The sequence below is a fragment of the Borostomias antarcticus genome (genome assembly GCF_949987555.1).
Source record: "Borostomias antarcticus genome assembly, chromosome: 19".
NCBI classification, from domain to species: domain Eukaryota; kingdom Metazoa; phylum Chordata; class Actinopteri; order Stomiiformes; family Stomiidae; genus Borostomias; species Borostomias antarcticus.
The window spans coordinates 14,293,358-14,312,627 of NC_140252.1; the positions used below are offsets into that span (position 1 = coordinate 14,293,358).

Consider the following 19,270-nt stretch of genomic DNA (forward strand, 5'->3'; position numbering starts at 1 on the left):
CCCCTGGCAACTGCTGGTATTGGGGCAAAAGATCTGGAGTTGCCTCTTTGGGTGGACTAGATTATTTTGTTGTTTGTTGTTTTTTGTCAATCACCACTTCCCCCACAGCCACACAGGCTGGGCTGTATGAGATGAGGAGAGTTGGACGGCTGGAGATAGACCTAAGAGAATCTTAAACACGTAGCCTATGTGTGTGTGCATGCACTACTTGATATATGAATCAGCGCATTTTATTCCAGTGACCTAAAGTGTGAAACAGTTTGAATTCCGTGTGTTGAGAAGTTCTCTACACTATCTCCCAGCCAAAGTAAACGAGGAGGCTGTATTGGGGCTTATGGGTTATTAATAAACCTTGGCACTTTCTCTATACTTTTTCTTTGTTTTGTTACTGTTCTGGGTAAGTTCTGGCTTGCTACATTAAAATACACACAGGTTTAAACACCCACTTAGGCGACAACCGTCATGTATTGCGTTGTTGAGGAATACACACACAATAAAGTCGAGACTTATTTCCATTGTGGTCCTGTGTCTTTTACAGCCCCCCTGTCCGGGAGGAAGTTTCCATCTGTCTCCAGCTGTTGATGATTTATTAAGGAGCTCTGACTTTGTGGAGCTAGCGTTCCACGGAGAGCGCTAACACACCCGCAGCCTTTCTCTCTCTCTCTCTCTCTCTCTGAAGGTGACTTAGCTAGCGCAGGCAGGCTGGAGAGAAGCTACACCAGAAAGACTAGGAGCACAACTAATCTCTGGTTTGTTGTTTCGTCACCAGTGACAATATGGTGCCATAATGGAGGAATTTAGCATTTATTAGAGACAGGAACACCAGATTGTGAGGTTATCGCCAACTCTCAACCTGGAGTTCATTGTGAATTTTGCTTCCAAATGTCAACAGCCGGCCTCGTTTTCTCTCTCTTGTCCCTTCTGCTCTCTATCTCTCTCTCTCTGTTTGCCTGTTCTCTCTTACTCTCGCTTACCTATCTCTATATAACCCTAACCCTATCCCTAACTCTCTCTCTCTCTCCCCTCTCTTCTCAGTATCTATATCATAACTGTGTTTGTTCCAGAGTCCCCCCAGCTCGTCATGCGGGGCAGGACAGGACTAATGATGTAGATCTAATGTGCCTGAGGACAGCTTGGAGGATCTGCTGCAAATAGATAGCCGGGGCTCATTAGAAAAGCAGCTCTGTGCGGCATATTCAAAGAGTACAATGTGTCGTTATCGCTGTTGTTATGACTGAACCCTCCTCAGTGGATCAACATAAAGATGAAAAAAAACACACAAAAAAACAGCTCTGTTCTTCTAGCCAAAGGTCTGCCTCCTGGTGGTGTCGTGTGGGTCTTTGCCCTCTCTATTTACCATGCACTACTGTCGCTAAAAACATAAAATGGATGTTAATGATAATGTCTTTACATGGCCTACATTGGTGTTGATGTTATATGTTAATGTATATTTATGAAACAAATGTTTACTCCTTGTCTAATCGCAGGGTCTTATGGCGGGGCACCATGTGAGTTGTGTCTCCTGAGTGAGCAGGTAGCTGCTATTTGACCTTGAGAATCGTTTCAGGCTTTAATTTCCCTCCCGCCCGCCTGCCTGCCTTCTGCCGCGGCGTTGCCACGGTAACCAGCGCTCTCTCTCTCTCTCTCTCCACAGCCGAGGCGTCGGTTGATGTACGGAGACGTCTAACACGCTCTTGTCTGAAAGAGAGAGAGAGACAGAGAGAGAGGGAAAAAAGGGGGAGACAGAGAGAGAGAGAGAGAGTGAGACAGAGAGAGAGGGAAAAAAGGGGGAGAGAGAGAGAGAGAGAGAGAGAGGGAGAGAGAAAAAGAAAGAGAGATAGGGGGAGAGAGAGAGGGAGAGACAGACAAAAATGTGTGTGAGACAGTGAAGTGATGATGAGAGAAAGAGACAATAAATGGAGGTAGAGAGAAACAGGTACCAGGGTATGAGAGAGATAGGGAGGGAGAGAGAGAGAGAAAGAGAGAAAGAGACAGAGAAAACTACATTGCCAATTGGAAAGACATCACAAAAACACAAAGTAAACATGAAGGCTAATTTAAATCAGACAGACAGAACAGACAACATACAGTGGCAGACTACCTTGACGACTGACTGATGAGATACTGAGGAAGACATTCACCACAGTATTCAGACTCAGTGAGCCTGGCCTGGCCTGGCCTGGAGACAGGCTGCCACAAGCAGACCTGACTACCCAGGGAATACAGGCGGTTCTCTTCTCACCCTGGTCACAGAGAGAGCTGGAGATCACTTTTATTTTACACTCTTAGCCCTTTTCCACCAAAGTAACTCTGGTTCGTGAACCGGTTCGGTTCAGAATTCTTGGAACCTTGGTTCTATCTAGGGAACGGACCCGCGTTTCGACTAGTTCTGAGCGGAACCGTTGTACGTCATTATATCATCACGGTTCGCGCTGAAAAACATACTATTTTTTGGTGCCGGTTCGGAACCAACTTTGGGGTTCCCGAACTCATTTATTTTTGGTCGAAATGCTTGGAACCGTTCAAAATTAGGTTCGTGAACCGGCACTGAACCGGTTCCTTCTTGATGGAAAAGGGCTAACAGATGCATGGAAATCCAAGCAACTTTCCCCCCAAAATCATAGACAAATATAAAGAGTATCAACCCCTCACAGACAAAATGTGCTTGAAACTATTTGACCAACATTTGTGTTCGATACAAACTACAGACCATGCCATGAGCTACAGGGTATAAAGGTATAAAGTATTCTCAGGGACAACAAAACTGTGGGTAAATATCTTATGAGTCAGCTGAGCAGTAATGAATTCATACTGAGTTCCATAATCAATTTACATCTGTAATGCAAATTGTTCTTCTATGGAGAGTGTGTTCTAATGAGTGTACATGCAGACCTTATGAAACGTAACCCTGGAGCTTTACATTACTCACATGTGATTCAACTCAATACATGCTCACATCGAGCATAAAATGCCTGCAATCAAACATGTGTTCGGGAAATCAATTCTCAGGAAAGCATCATCAAACTACGCCTGTAATTATGTTTTCGGCCGATATGGAACTGGAGGGATTTTGACTGCACCTAGAACAAGAGCAGTCAGGTTGCAAAGGTCTTCGGGGCTCATGGGATGCATACATGTATTTCTGCGCTGTAAATACTGCAAGGTACTGTAAAAGTAACGTCTTATCACTGGAAGCACAAGATGTGGGAATGCAGGTACTGCAACGCTCTTCTTCCGATTGAACCAATTCACTGTACTGTGTATATCTGGTTCTGACCCAGCGAACAGCCTACTTATCATGCCACCCTTGAGCCAAGTCACAGCTGAGTGTGCTACATCCTCCCCGTAACTGTTCTGAGTCTGTATACTGTAGAGCCGCCGGCAGCATGTGAATCACAGGCCCAGCCCCCTCCACCCTCCGCCTGTCATCTCTCCATCACTTCCCAGAGCTGACCTAATTAAAGACTAGAAGACTGGAGAGAGAGACGGGAATTATCCTGTGATTTTAGACCCATAAATATTTAAATCTGTGGGTATTAATAAAGCATGCCCAGTCATTATCAGGTTCACCGACACGGGCGGATGATAATCTGTCAAAATCGTACAGTTTTCACCCGTTTTCACTTAATCTCGATTCTTATCCGTCTCTTACGTTATCCTGTTAGCTTCCCTGTACAGTACACATCTGAAAGGGATCAAAACAACCTCTATACACTAAAATGTCTTGAAAAATCATCATATTGTTTGATTGCATCTAGTCTTGCCATTCCATTGCCACTCCATCCAGCACATCAACACTAATCCAATCTTACCGTCATCATCAAGATCTACTATCGTATAGTTATTGAAAATGAGCTATGTGTCATTGAGTTTTGGAGTCCATAATGTTCCCATCATTTTCTCCTCTGGGGGTTCAGAGAGAACACTCACGCCTGCCTGAGCAGGAGCGTGGTCCAGATGCCTCAGCGCTGTCCTCCTCTGCACCACCGGGTCACATGGTGTCCAGGTAGCTCATTTCGCGGAGCAGCTGCTCTCTCATCTGCATGTCCGTTAGCTGGGGATGTGGGGGTCGATGCTAGACAGGGATGGGGGTCCATGCTAGCTGGAGATGGGGTCCATGCTAGCTGGGGATGTGGGGGTCCATGCTAGACAGGGATGGGGGTCCATGCTAGCTGGAGATGGGGTCCATGCTAGCTGGGGATGTGGGGGTCCATGCTAGACAGGGATGGGGGTACATGCTAGCTGGAGATGGGGTCCATGCTAGCTGGGGATGTGGGGGTCCATGCTAGACAGGGATGGGGGTCCATGCTAGCTGGAGATGGGGTCCATGCTAGCTGGGGATGTGGGGGTCCATGCTAGACAGGGATGGGGGTCCATGCTAGCTGGAGATGGGATCTATGCTAGACAGGGATTTGGTTCATGCTAGTGTTGCTGGAGATGGGAGTCCACGGGGGTCCATGCTAGCTGGAGATGGGGTCCATGCTAGCTGGGGATGGGGGTTCTATGCTAGAGAGGGATAAGGGTCCATGGGAGGGAATGTCCAGAATGGACTTCAGTTTGTCCCTCATCCTCCTCTCCACCACAGTTTTTAGGCTGTCCAGTTGTTGCCCCACAACAGAGCTGGCCTTTCTCATCAGCTTGTTCATTTTGTTTGTCTCTCAACACCTGGTGTTGCTTCCCCAGCAGGCACCGACAGAGAACCGTGTGCTGGCTACAACAGACTGTAGAACATCTGCAGCAGCCTGCTACACACATCAAAGGACCTGAGCCTCCTGAGGAAGAACAGTCTGCTCTGTCCTTTCCTATAGAGGGCCTCAGTGTTATTAGTCCAGTCCAGTTTGTTATTCAGGTGCACTCCCAGGAACTAAAGACTAAAGAGGACAATCACTAAAGTACAATGGGCCTCATTCCTGAACGCAGTTAAGAAGAAGTTAAGAAGAAATTTCTTCTTAACTCCACTTATGAAGTTCCCGGGACAATTCTGGCATTCCTGAATGGTTTCTTATCTCGGATTTGTTCTTATCTAAGAACAGGATTTAAGAATGCGGAAATGCTGTCGTAGGTAGGCCAGATTGGAGTGCGCCCGTTCGCAAGGGCTGAATTTATGAGAAATCCGAGGTGACTGCGTTCACATCAATTCTACAGACATCCTAGGCTTGAATAATTTGAATAATTCTACAAGGCATCGCAGTGTCATAAAATAAATAAAAGCACTACACAAACACTGCAAATGGCAGTGAATTAATAAATAAACACTAAACTCAGTCGCTATACTCAGACTCAGCACAACAGCACCTTATATTCCATAGTCGTCAGAATGGACACATCTACATTCTGTAAATAAACATGAATATCCATAACTAAAATACTGTATATCATATGGTCCTAATATAGATATAGGGCCTATCCATAAGTAGCCTACTCATGCATTTAACTAAACTGTACAATTGAATCTGCTCTCAGCACATCCCATCCCTTTCATGTAGGCTATATATTTTGCATTTTATATTAAAAGTCCATATACTGTATACAGTCTGTTTTCTTTTGTTATTTTGTATTGGTTTTTTCACCTTGCTTAAGCTTAGTGTGCACGTTATGAGAGCCAGCGCAGAAACATCTCACTGCCTATTGTACTGGTATGTTGCATGTGACGAATACAATGTTGAACATCAATCATGTCAATTGGGAACGTCTGAACTTTTTTCACGCTGTCTGGGGATTTTGTGTGCACACGACCCTGTAGTATGGAGCTGGCGGGGCGTTTATGTATGCAAATTCAGGTGTACGAGAACGCGCATTCAACTTAAGAAGGGGAGCACAGCTGAGAACACTTTGGCGGTTTAGAAACACATTTCCACCCATTCATGAATCCGGCGGGGATCTTTCTTAGGGTTGGTCTTACGTTCGTAAGAAGACATTTAAGAAGACACTTAAGAAAAATAATGAGGACCAATGAATAGAAGCCATATCATAAAGTGCTGTTTGGTAACTTAACTGGCTTTATTGCAACCAGCATGCTGGTTCTAAGGATATTGTAGGTGTCACTGTACAGTACATCCTCTCCCTGAGCTCTGTTTTAACTCTGAACTAGGCCAGTCTCCAAGATAGAGAGGTACAGTAGCAGAAGGAAGAATGTTCCAGTAGTAACAGTACAACAGCTTACCACAGAGGCTTTGTTTGTTTGTGTGTGTGTGGGGGCGTAATTGTGTGTGTGTGTGTGTGTGTGTGTGTGTGTGTGTGTGTGTGTATAATTGTGTGTGTGTGCTTGTGTTTGGCTGTGTGTGTGTGTGTGTGCGTGTGTGTGTGCGTGTGTGTGGGTGTGTGCGTGTGGGTGTGTGGCTGTGTGCGTGTGTGTGTGTATCCCTGCTGGTGTAACCTCATACAGTTAATCAGCAGCAGCCAGGATGTGTACTCTCCCCAGTTTACAGTGCGAGCTAACGATAGTTGTCAAGAAATATGACACCCAATGTTTGTCAGCCACTAAAGCCAGTCTTCAGGGGAAGGGGTTGGAGCACAGAATAATCATTACCCATAGTTCCCTGCTGACTGCTGAGCAGCACTATGGGACGATAATGATGATGGTGAGTGGAGGGAAACTCCATATGAAAAATGACAGAAACACGGAGAGGAGAGACAGAATGAGAGATGGTTTGGGTTTGGGGCAGAGAAATGAACTAGAGTAGAGCACGCCGTAGATTAACCTTGTGCGGATCCAATGACATTAGTGCCTAGAAAAGGGGAAGGCAATTCAGAAAAAACTACTTCCGAGTCGTAGTTAATGTCAGAGAGGGAGAGGAGTGGAAGGAGAAGGAGAGGAGTGGAAGGAGAAGGAGAAAGGGATGGAGAGAGGGACAGAGTGGTAGAAGTGGAGAGAGAAGGATTTACGTGTGTGGAGGGATGAACAGAGGTACTGTATAGATAGAGTGGCAAAACTAGGGCTGAGTGTTTGTGTGTGTGTGTGTGTGTGTGTGTGTGTGTGTGTGTGTGTATGTGTGTGTGTGTGTGTGTGCTCGCGTGCGTATAAACTGTATGTGTGTGTAATGAATGAGAAACTAGGTAAAACATCAAAGATCTGGAATGGGACTACACTCAAAAGCACTGCACTGATAGGAATATAATCTAAATACAAAAGCACTTCATCAGCACACAAGAGCAGTGGAGTTCGCAGCAACCAAATGCACACGTGAAAAGCACTCGTTGGCACACAGCGTGGGGATTCACAGCAGCCAAATACAAATGTGACCAAAAGCAGTATCTCGACTGTTGATACAGGCTTTAAGTACTTCAGGGCCATGGCCATACATCTGTTTGTATAAACAAACAACAACAACAATCAATGAGGATAGTGAAGTAGCCTACAATAGCTAGCGTAGCCTTCCCCTTCTAACAATTATCTTTCTACTGTATGCTACTGTATGTGCATGGGAGTGCTGAGAAGGACAAAAGAGAGTGTGGAAACAGTGGTGCCACTAGAAATTGATGCGAGCAGGAACATTATGCACATCTATGATACGGATCTGCTCGCAATCCATACTATAGAACTACAAGAGAATTTCACTACATAAACATTTACTGTAATCTTAAAGCCTTAGTGGTATAAAACAGATACTCATACAATACAGCTTGTCCCAATTCGCACAGTTTCAGCAGTTAAATGACAGGTTCGGAATTTAGCATTATAAGCCATGTTGTAAGGTTATTTACGATCATATACAGCGGGCAATAGCAACGTTTCGTCAAACAGTGCACTCTCAAGATATAGCCTGTCGCCACTAACACACTCAATGGATCCATAGGTGCATAGACAAAATACACCATAAACTCTAGTTTTCAAAGACAGGAAACTCACAGAGTGGTCGCTGGTGTCCGTTGATGTTCTGGCAAAAAAATTGCCACAATTTATGCTTCTGATAGGGTTTTACTGATCATATTACATCCATTGATTTGTATTGACAACAAAGCCAGAGATGTTTAGATTCATCCGTGTCCCTTATCTGTTTTGATCAACAAACACTTCTACCTAACACTATCAATGAAATACCAATCAATCTTAGGCTTCTCGACTTGTTGTGTTGACCTGTGACCAGGAAGCAGCTCCTCTTCTTCTACGGTAGCCTCCAAACTCAGTCAAGACCTCCCAAAGGTCAAGTGGAAGTTTACAAACGTATATACTGCGAGTGAAAATAGTTCTATGCTAAATGCTGAATAAAACCTGATTGGAAGCATACTTTGTGGCATTCTTTTGTCAGAACTTCAACGGACACCAGTGACCACTGAGTTCCCCGTCTTTGAAAAAGAGAGTTTATGGTGTTTTTAAAGGATTTTGTCTAGATGCACCTATGGCTTAGAATGCAAAATTCCGAACACCCATTACGTGTGTGTGTGTGTATGTGTGTGTATGTGTGTGCATACGTGTGTGTGATTAATGAGAACGAGCAGAGTGTTCCAGAGTGAGGAGCGAACAAGACCTGCCTCACCCAGCCAGAGACGACATTAAAATTCACTGGAAGCCGGAACAAATTAAACAGAGAGAAGCGGTACCGGCAGCCGGTGGAAATGTCACCCCCATCGCCTGACAACAGAAGGTCGGGAGAGAGGAGGAGAGGAGGAAAATGGAGAGAAGGAGGAGGAGAAGAGGAAATGCTCATCTAAAAAGTAGAGCATGAAAGCCAGGCAGCATCAGATGGAGAGATGGAGATCCTAGAATGAAGCTCTAACATACGGGTGTTTTAGGATCCTGTCCAGGAACAATCACTAGCCTCCCTGCACCCCCGACTCTGACAACAGACTACAAAGACCTGAAGGGCCAACATCATCCAATGTCAATGCACAAGATGTTTAACTGACTAGTTTCGTTTTCCAAGGAGCAGAAGAGCAGTGGAGTTGGCTATGCAGCATGTTGTACAGTATGTTGCATTATGTTGTACATTATGTTGTACAGTGTACAGTATGTTGCATGCTAATTGTATGTTATGCCTAGCAACTACAAGACATTGAAAAGTCTGACACCTTCTCACATCTAAAGACAGTTTGTTGAGTTTTTAGTCTCTGACATAAGATTTTGCAAAGACTGGGATCATGCAGAGTCTTTGCATGTGCCAAAACTATAAACTTCTGATAATATTAAACATGTTTGATTTTATTGGAATGTCAAGACGAGAAAAAGACTGACAAGACAGCTCGGACTGCCGCCTTACACCAAACAATCGAGATGACGGGAGCACTCTACGCCTCTAGCAAAACTCCTGATTTTATTCCGACATTAGAAATTTGTCTGCGACAGTGAAATTGGGTGAGAAGGCGGTTGATATCAAACAGCGCGTGTGTCCAAACAAACAGTGCTGAGGGGGCTGGTTTAAACAGGGTCATTCCTATGTTCCCTTGGTCCTGTTACCCAGCCCTATACAGCGCATAATGGGAACCTGAAAATGATGTTCCCCAGCTCTGTATTCGCTTAAGACAACATGGGCTATTGTGGGAACATAAAAAGGGGTTAGGGTTAGAAAATCAGAAAGGGCGTTTGTATGTGTGTAGTACATTAAGGGTGCAACGATTAGTCGACATTGTCGACAAAAATCGACAATGAAAATAGTCACTGACAAATTTAATTGTCGTTATTGTCGCCTTGATAGACGGAGGTTCAGAGTTCAAGGGTCACTCAGTGGGATAAAATGGCGGAGCCAAGTCCGTCTACGAGTTCGGCTCCAACACGCAGCAAAACATCAAAAGTTTGGGAGCGGTTTACTTAGGCGGGGAATATATGCTCTCAGAAAAGAGCAAGCCTGAGCCCGAACCATGTGGAGATGTTGACGTTCCTCAATATGAACAAACTAACTGTGATTAGTCTCATGTAGTTGCAACTTGCAACAGGCTGTTGCCCTTTTCCCTGCCCTTTTTCTACTGCTGCTAATGTGCCTTGGTTTACCTTTATTTAATGTTATTTAATGTGCCTTGGCTTACAGAACTTTATGCCGGTCCTTGTTCAAAACAACGGATAAAGATTTATTTATAGTTTATACACACTGCACAGACAATTTTTTTAATTGTATTTATAGTTTTAAACTTGTACTATCAGCAGAAGGGTAATAATTAAGACATTTTTGAATGAAGTTTGTTCTTTCTTGTCTTGCTAGATTTAAAAGCTGATGGCTAAATATACCATAAGCGCCATTTTATATTCATGCAATTAACCTGTTTGTTTTTTTTTAAGTCAAAAAAGTAAAAGATTAGTCGACTAATCGTTTCAATAATCGGTGACTAATCGACAATTCAAATAGACGTTTGTTGCAGCCCTATTGTACAGTAGGTGTTTATTGGGGCTCCATCCACCAGGACTCAGCAGCACGGTCCTCTCCATCAGCCCTTCACAGACCTGCCGCTCCATTGCAGCTTATACTAGGCTTTTAGACACGGATGGAGAATAACTGATCAATTAGCGCCCACAGATCTACTTTCCGACACTGCTCCTTACGACTGGAAAAATGAGTCCCTGACAACATAAAACCTTTTGAAAGGTTTACTTAATGTGTGTTGACAAAACTGTGGAACATAGGACCCTGGGACCCTGAGAACATAGATATGCTCCCGGTTTAAAATTTCTGGGATTCAAGCCAGCCCATGATCTAATACTCCAGATACATTACAAATGACATGAACACAAAATACAACAGAAAGATGACTCATTTAATCCCCCCAACCCTCCCTCAATACACTAACAGATGATTACATTTAATCTACTGTATTTATCAAAAGTCTCTCAAACTTGAGCTCTAATCTTACATCTGAATCTAATCTTATTGACATGTGCATAGGTGGAGTAAACACATACTTTGAGGAATCAGGAACTTCCGCACACTGTCTTCACTTGCTCAATATAATTAATTGCTGCAAGGTTTCGGTCAATAACCTTTTTTGATATGCCTGAAGAAAAGTCATTGAGTGAAACCTTGCAGCAATAAATTATATTGAGCAAGTGAAGACAGTGTGCGGCAGTTCCTGATTCTTCAAACTATCCATTGTACTGAAACACTCATATTTATATTGTATCTTGCCCCCCCCCCCCCCCCCAATCTGCAGCCTGTTTGCTCACTTCTGCTTAGCTGCTACACCTAGTTTACTCAATACTTTCTAGGAGCCTGTCTGCTAAGTGCTTACTATGCCTTATCATGATATATACTTACTATACTGTATATACTATCATGCATTACAGGGATAGCTAACACATAATGGCCTACCATGTAGGTAACTCTGTAACTATTTATCTACTCTACTGGAAGTCATGTATTATATGTTTAGTGCTCTGTAAAATGTTCCTCCTGTAGCTAATTGAATTAAACTTTTTTGGCCCTCTGGTTGAACTGTTTTTTTGCTTCCCTCTGGAAAATTAAGGGTAGGATCTATGTCTATTCCCCCTTTGCTCTCTGTAAAGCACATTGTTTTGCCTCTGTGTATGAAATGCACTATACAAATAAAGTTTGATTTGATTTGAATTATTCTGAAATGATTTGACACACAAGCATTATGTTGTTTGGGTACATATAAATATGGATGCCTTGTCAGGCTTAGGTGGCATGGCACATGAAATAACTAGAAATGGTGCTCGGAGAGCACAGACCTCTGCTGATTGATGCATTTCGTGGCTCTGTGCGCACACACGTGCGTGGGAGTAGGATCTGGGGAAATAAGCTTCCCTGCTTATTTTTACCCTGGAGAAATAAGTGGGTGTAGTTTGGTCGCTTGGTCCTGAGCTTAAGTCCAAAACATGAATGGAGGTGAATGGGCGGTCATGTATGGGCTGCTCTGTGGCGCCCCCCTCGGGTTGCAGCCGGCGGGGTGCAGTTTGGTGTTCCCCAGGCTCTCCCAGTCCAAACCCTGTGTCTCTAGCGCCCCCACACGTTGCTCAAAGTTTTGTTTTACTTCGTGGATCCGCCCCGTGATTCAGATGCGCTCAAAAATGTAATGGGCTTTAAAGTGGACCATGCTACACCCCTCCACTGAGTTTCATGAAAATCGCGCTCTGATGAAGGCAGATAGGCCGAAACATTAGCATTGTTTATTTGGTACATGGCCAAATAAAGAAATTGGTGAAATTGAGATAAGACAAGACTCCTGAACATCTGCGTATGTGCTACCTTTCCTTGGGTAGTGAACTTGGAATTTCATGAAAATCATTTGGGTAGTTTTTGATGTAAAATGTGTAAAAATGTTTAATGTAATCCTGCTAACAGCTGAGGGTTTTTCCTAAGGCTGAGGGTTTGATTCCCTTTAGAGCCAGGGGATTAAAGCCTCCCTTTTTTCTAAACATGCTGTACTTTGGTTCACACTCTCTGCTCTATAGAGCATTCAGGGTCTGCAAAGCACTGCAAAGTATTGTAGCGACCTTGATAAGGCCTCTACATGCCCTCTCAAATGGCATGTAACTATGTACTTGCACCGCCACGAGGCGCCCAAGTATGGTGTTCACTGCTGTCTGTATGTGGGTGGATGGCTGGATGGACAAGTTGTTCGCACTAGAAGCCTGCAAGCCCGATGGGACCCGACACCATGGACAGATTAGGCCGGACTTGGGTGTTAATGCATGGTCTGGGTTTGGGTTGGTTTGTTGCTAATCTAACAGCGAACTGGTGGGTCTGACATTAATATTTCAGTTTGTGGGTATATAGAGTAATTGTTGGCTATTAAACAGGAGAGACATTTTTTATTTTAGTTATTTTGATACTAACATTTTGATACTCACCTCCATGAGTAAATGTAGCTCACTACATTTTCAACCCAAGTTTGTTTCTGTGTCACCTGATTCATTTATTACTCCTGTGGGAGAACGGAATTCTCCATTATTGCATTGTGTATTTTTACTCGTAGGCTAATATAGCTGTGTGTAATATTGGCTTCAGGCTTAAGTTGGGCTCGGGCTGAGTAATTGTTTACCTCATCGGGCTAGGGTAGGGCCAGGCTGGAATGCCACGGGCTTGGGCCGGCTGGGGCCATCATTTCAGGTCCTCGCAGACCTCTAGTTCGCACCATAGCTCGAAAACAAATAACCCTATGACATTCAGTACATATATTCAGCCCAAGGTACCCTGGACCTGATTAGATTTTGGAGTGGATCTGAATCACAGGGTAGATCAACAAATTATTTTTGTCTTTCATTATGAATGTATAGGAGTTATTAATACTTCTGACCGACCACCAAAGGGCAGCAACGACTACCTCTCTACATTGCATGATTTTTCGCTCACATTTTGGAAAAGTCGGTTTTTGACTGCAGTATCAATGGACTGTGGATTTCACACCCATACAGTCCAGCTTGGTTCCAGGTTTAAAACTCTTTATATAAGGATTTTCTGATATGTCAGTGGAGTGAATGTAAAGAAATTCACTTCCTGAAATGAAGCAAAGACAAAAGTGGGCGGTCAGTCATCTCTACAAGGTTCAAGTTGGCACCTCGTCCGAGTACAGTCTAGTTGAAGCAGTGGGTAGTGCGCCTGGCTGTGGAGCAATGGATCGTGGGTTTGAAACCTATCCGGCCAAATGCTACAGGATGTTTCTTAAAGTGTCTTTGGGTGCCCTGTGCTGTTGCAACTGTACACCGAGCCCCTCTCTGTCTGTCTGTCTGTCTGTCTGCTTGTCTGTCTGTCTGTGTGACCAGAAGAGAGGAGAGGTCAGGACGAGAGGAACAATGAAACCAATTAGAACCTCGATTTTGTGCTTCACTTATTTAAAAAGTAATGTGTTAATTAGGCAGTGGAAAATGTGTCTCATTATACTGGGCAGCGATGACTTCTCTCCTTCCTCTCCCTCCCTGTATGTCTCGCTCCCTCCATTTCACTCTCTCAAATCTCTTTCTCTCTCTCTCTCCCTCCCTCGCTCACTCTCTTTTTCCTCCTCTGAGGATTAACTATCTAGTGGGTGTTTTTTTCTTCCAGAGGAGCTCTTTAAACAACTTCTTCTCTGTCGTTAGTAATTTTAATGTTGAGACATTGTTTCCAGTAAGAAAGAGGGCGGCTTTGCTTGCATCACTCCCTGCATGCCAAGAGGAGATGACATTAACCGCTGCCATTTAAATTATGACTCATACAATAACAATAGTAGCCTACATCTATCCCATGATTGAACAAACAATGATAGTAGTGAGACCCTGCTTTGTACACATGAATGAGGTCTTGTTCTCAACCTTTGTCGGTATTGACTCTGATCATCTCAATACAGTGCTCTGTTTCCAACCATGTTATATTATATCATCTCGTGTTCAAGTTCCATTCAATTATTTCATAATATCTTTATCATTTAAGTGCCAGATCCCTTTTATGGTTTTACATCATGGTGACATAATTTGACCATAACTCTGGACACTAGCAGTCAATGTGCTTCAGTCTACTTCTCCTACACACACACACACACACACACACACACACACACACACATGGATGCATGCACACATGCACGTGTGCAGGCACTCACACACAAAAACACTCTCTCACACACATGCAGGTGTGCAGGCACTCACAGACACACACACACACACACACACACACACTCACTCATAAACATTCTCTCTCACACCCACACACACCCTCACACACACACACACACACACACACACACACACACACACACACACACACACACACACACACACACACACACCACAAGCGTTTGTTGTACAGTACCACTGTGTGCAGTCAGGATCTTCTCTGGTTTAATCCATGATGCGCTACTCTCTGCCACCTCTGCATATGACTGACACCTGGGAGAGAGGGAGGGGGGATAACACGAGAGAGAGAGACAGGAAGGAAAAGAAGAGAATGAAAGAGATGTGAGAACACCTCTGTGCAGGGTTCAAAAATTGTTCCATTGAGGTGTGCATGTACTGTATTTTATACATACAATACATATAAAAACATGATTATATAAACATTTAAAATGTATACAATTTTACACAGATGTGCTCACCTCCTCTGAAGATGTCATTCTGTTTCTAACATAAGTTGTGTCAGTCAAATTTACCAGTAAAGTTAACTTAGCTAGCTGACGTTAGCTAACGTTAGCTAGGGTTTATTTGCTTACGTTATCTAACTGGCTATACATTGAAATCGCTCATAATCAAAGGCCATGTTGGTGCTAGCTAGCTAACTTAGCTACATTTATAGCTAAACTCGACGTTGCTTCCCTACTACTCAACTATGTTAGCCAGATAGCTAAATAAATGTACCTTGCTAGGGCTAGATTAGCCCCATGTGTGACGCTATGCTACGTATGCCTCTTCCCTAATAGCATCACACCTCCTTCCCATAGGAGAAAGGGGGTAAATGGTGTTCAGGGGCATTTCTTACCTAAAAATGGGGTGTAAAAATGATAGCAAAAGCTTGAGGTAAACTGTCGCGAGCCTTCTAAATACAGACCTTTATGTGGCGCGAAAGTTTAAAGGCGCCGGTGGGAAAGTTTCTTCTCACAGCTCCTTTCTACCCAGTTCGCTGGTTATCTAGATTAGTGCAAGCAGGCAGGCTACTTTCCCAAAGGGGGAGTTGCATTGTTAAAGGAGTAGTAAAGGGAAAATCATGTTTAGCCCTGTTTTAAGGTTACTTATGATCATATACAATGGTTCAGATCAAAACGTTGACAAAACTAGCACTTTTGCTCTACCACTGTTTTGGTCATACAATGGATGTGGGTGGGCACTGTGAAAAATCATTCAAAAAACATGTTTCTCAATTTCAAAGACAAGAAACTCGCGAAGGTGTTAGTTGGCGTTCTGACATATTCGCCATAAAGTAAGATTCTAGTTAATCTGGAAAGGCTTTTTTAAATATTTAGCATATAACTATTTAGTCGCAGCACATACGTGTGTAAACTTCCGCTTGAACTGATTCCTATGCGCAATGCCTTGAAGTAGTTCTGCTTCCTGAATCCCCTCTGCGGATTGATCTACACATCTACAACGGTCGCTTCAATAGGGAGGGAAAGTATTCTCATCGCCCCCTAGTGGTAGCGTTCCTAATGCCAAGAGAATGAATGGGATTTCTCATAGACACGTCTTTTGAAAAATGATATCTTGGTTGACACCGAAAAGTTAGTAGAATGCCTTATACGGCAAATACTTGGAGACAAACTTTATTGCTTCTGGTGATCATAGTTGATTTTCAATCACAATCCGAATTATGAAAATATTTTTCTTAAATTCCATTGACTTTGACTGAAGGAATGGAGCAATTTCGAAAATTTGAAAGAAGGCGAAATACTGTTTGAAATGCTTACGGTTAGTAGGTTATTACTGTAAAGACACTCACAAGTTTTTGTTTTGATAACTTCACCGAAATGGTTTCGTAGTACAGGTAATTATTAGAAATTCCGGTCTATGGGAGTTTACATTGAAACTCCTCTCCGATAGGAACAAATCCACTAGAGGTGCATGTTTTCACTTTCCCTCCCTATACAAGTGAATTAATTTCATAAAATGATCAATAAAACCCTACAGGATTCATACTTTGCGGAGAATTTGATGTCAGAACACCAACGGACACCAATTACCCCCTCGGTGAGTTTCTTGTCTTTGAAATCGAGAGTTTAACATGTTTTTGAATGATTTTTCACAGTGCCCACCCACATCCATTGTATGACCTAAACAGTGGTAGAGCAATTATCAGACTTTCTCAAAAGTGCTAGTTTTGTCAACATTTTGATCTGAACCATTGTATATGATCATAAGTAACCTTAAAACAGGGCTAAACATGATTTTCCCTTTACTACTCCTTTAACTCTATACTACCAGCCACATTCAAAGGACATAAACACAAAGCAGGGTACATCAAAGGGACATCAACACACAGTACAAAAGGTGAATTAGGGGGCGGCATGGAGCTCGGGAGGTAGAGTGGCCAGCTGGGGATTGCAAGGTCTCCGGTTCGACCCCAGCTCTCAGCATGTGCCGAAGTGGCCTTGAGCAAGACACTGATCCCCAAAATGGCTCACTTGCGGCACGGTGGCGTAGTAGGCTGCCTCACAACATGAAAGTTTCTGGGCCTTTTTGTGTGGAGTTTTTCATGTTCTCCCTGTGTTTGCAAGGGTTTCCTCTCTCTGCTTTCCGTTTCCCCACCTCTGCTTTGCGGCATTCTCTATGAGCCTGCTCTGCTAAGTAGGCTACTTACTGTGCTTTGTTATATGATTCACTTTAATGTCATAGAGACTACAGGGATAGCTAACACATAATGGCCTACCATGTAGTAACTATTAACATGTGTAACTATTTGTGCACTGTCCTGTTAGTCATGTCTCTCTTATGAAGTATCTAGCCCATGTTTACTGCTCTGTATATGTTCTTAGCCAATAGACAAACATTTTCAAGGAGCTTACTCGATCGTCTCGTTGAGAGAGGTCAGGGAAGAATTTTTACAGCTCACTTGTCTGGCCCCCGGGTGAAACTGTTTTTTTGCTTCTCTCTGGAATATGTAGGGGTGGGACCTACAGTATGCCCACCCCCCCATTGCTCTCTGTAAAGCGCATTGTGTTGCCTCTGTGTATGAAATGTGCTATACAAATAAAGTGTGATTTGATTTGATTCCTCCCAAAGAACCCAATACAAAAAAACATGCAGATGCTCTTCAGCACTTGAACTTTGTCTCCAGGTGCCCCAAATGATGGCTGCCCCTGAAGGAGAACTACTTGGATGGCAGAAATGCAGGGAACAATTTCAATGTGTGCGTGCTGTGTGGAGGAAGGAGAACAGAAGATGAAATGGGTAGGCTAGAAGGGCTGGGAGAGTGTAACCCAATACTGATACATGCTAAAACACATTTTATATTGGTTAAATATAAACCCAGATGCCAGCCAAGCCATATGAAGTGTGAGAGTTAGATTCAAAAACATGCATACTAGGCTACCAACCATTTGATAAGTTTTAATTTTAATTTTTTATTTTGTAAAAGAGACCTCTGTCTCAATAGGACTTCCCTGGTAAAATGAAGGTTAGAAAAAAAAGAAAAGAAAAAAAAGTTCCCTCGTCTTACAAGTGTAAGCCTATTATATTGAGAGCCATACGGCAGTGCTGGGGAACAGAACACCCCTTTGAAGAGTTCCCACAATAGCCCATATTAAAGAGCCCATCATATTAAACGAATACAGAGCAGGGAAACATATTTTTCAGGTTTACTGGGAACATGAAACATAGGACCCTGGTAGCAATAGCATAGGGCCCTATAAGACCGTGAGAACATAGGACCCCGGGAACGTAGGACCCTGGAACATAGGAACATCTTTTAAGGTTCCCATTATAGGCTATGTAGAGTCTGTGAACATACACACACTACAACACACTACAAAGCACACAGAAAGCCCACAGCAAATGCACGGCAAATGTACCGTACGGCAAACACACTGCAACTCACTCGCTCGCTGTGAATTCTCTGGACAATGACCCGCTCTATTCACACATGGTGGACTCAAATTGGATCCATCGGACATTAACCGGCATACATGCTACTAGGGTGCTGGCAAAATTACCGGGTAAACCGGGTAAATTCCGGTGCAGCTAACTTGGACGTTTGTGTTCTCAAATACAGCTCTGCAAGGTAATGTCTAGAAGTTCTGGTGTGCATGTGTGGCAGGGGCTACACACACAAACACCTGAGAAGGGAATGGGATTCAAACCTGTGTTTACTTTGATAATTAGCTAGGTACATTAACATAGTGTATTTGTTTAAAGTGATATATTAGGATGGGGTGCTGTAGACTACATGGTAATTAGACCATCGGGGTAGCATCATTATTTGCATCATTAGCAGCTGTAATGGAGGAATGATGCAATGCGTCTGCCTACATCTCAGAAAGCGGCGAGGTTGAGTAGCAGAGTGCTGCCTGCGTACCACGCCAAGAATCAGGGCACCTTATTATGCACCCAAATATTTCCTTTCCCTCCTCCCTCTCTCTCCCTCTGTCTGTCGTTCTCTCTCCTTTTCTCTCTATCTCTGCATATCACATAGTTCACCCCCCGTGCAAGTCCAGACAGTCTCTCTATAAAATGCTTTACAATGTTCTGAAAGACAACAAGGAGAGGGGGAGAAAGAGAGAGAGAAGAGGGCAGGGGGGTGAGGAGAGATAGGGAAAAAGGAAGAGGTTTTGGCAGAGCAGAGCAGTATGGGGTTGGGAGGGCAGGACGGGCTGTTAATATGTCTGGTATTTAGCAGGTTCTCAAGGCCAGGAATGTACCACTGGACCACCATTGCGGGAGTGGGTTTCTCTCCTAGTAATTCTGGCTGATAAGACATGATATGTGACA

The 19,270-nt window shown here is 43.6% G+C and overlaps 1 pseudogene across 1 annotated transcript in view; it reads right to left on the reverse strand.

The window, feature by feature from the left end:
• Window positions 1–3,991: 3,991 nt before the first annotated feature.
• The window catches only part of LOC311321993 (plasminogen-like), a 34,642-nt pseudogene continuing 19,363 nt past the window's right edge, over window positions 3,992–19,270 (reverse strand). The window contains exon 13 of the transcript in view: window positions 3,992–4,054. The product of the transcript in view is annotated as a plasminogen-like (transcript). The remainder of the gene's footprint in view (window positions 4,055–19,270) is intronic.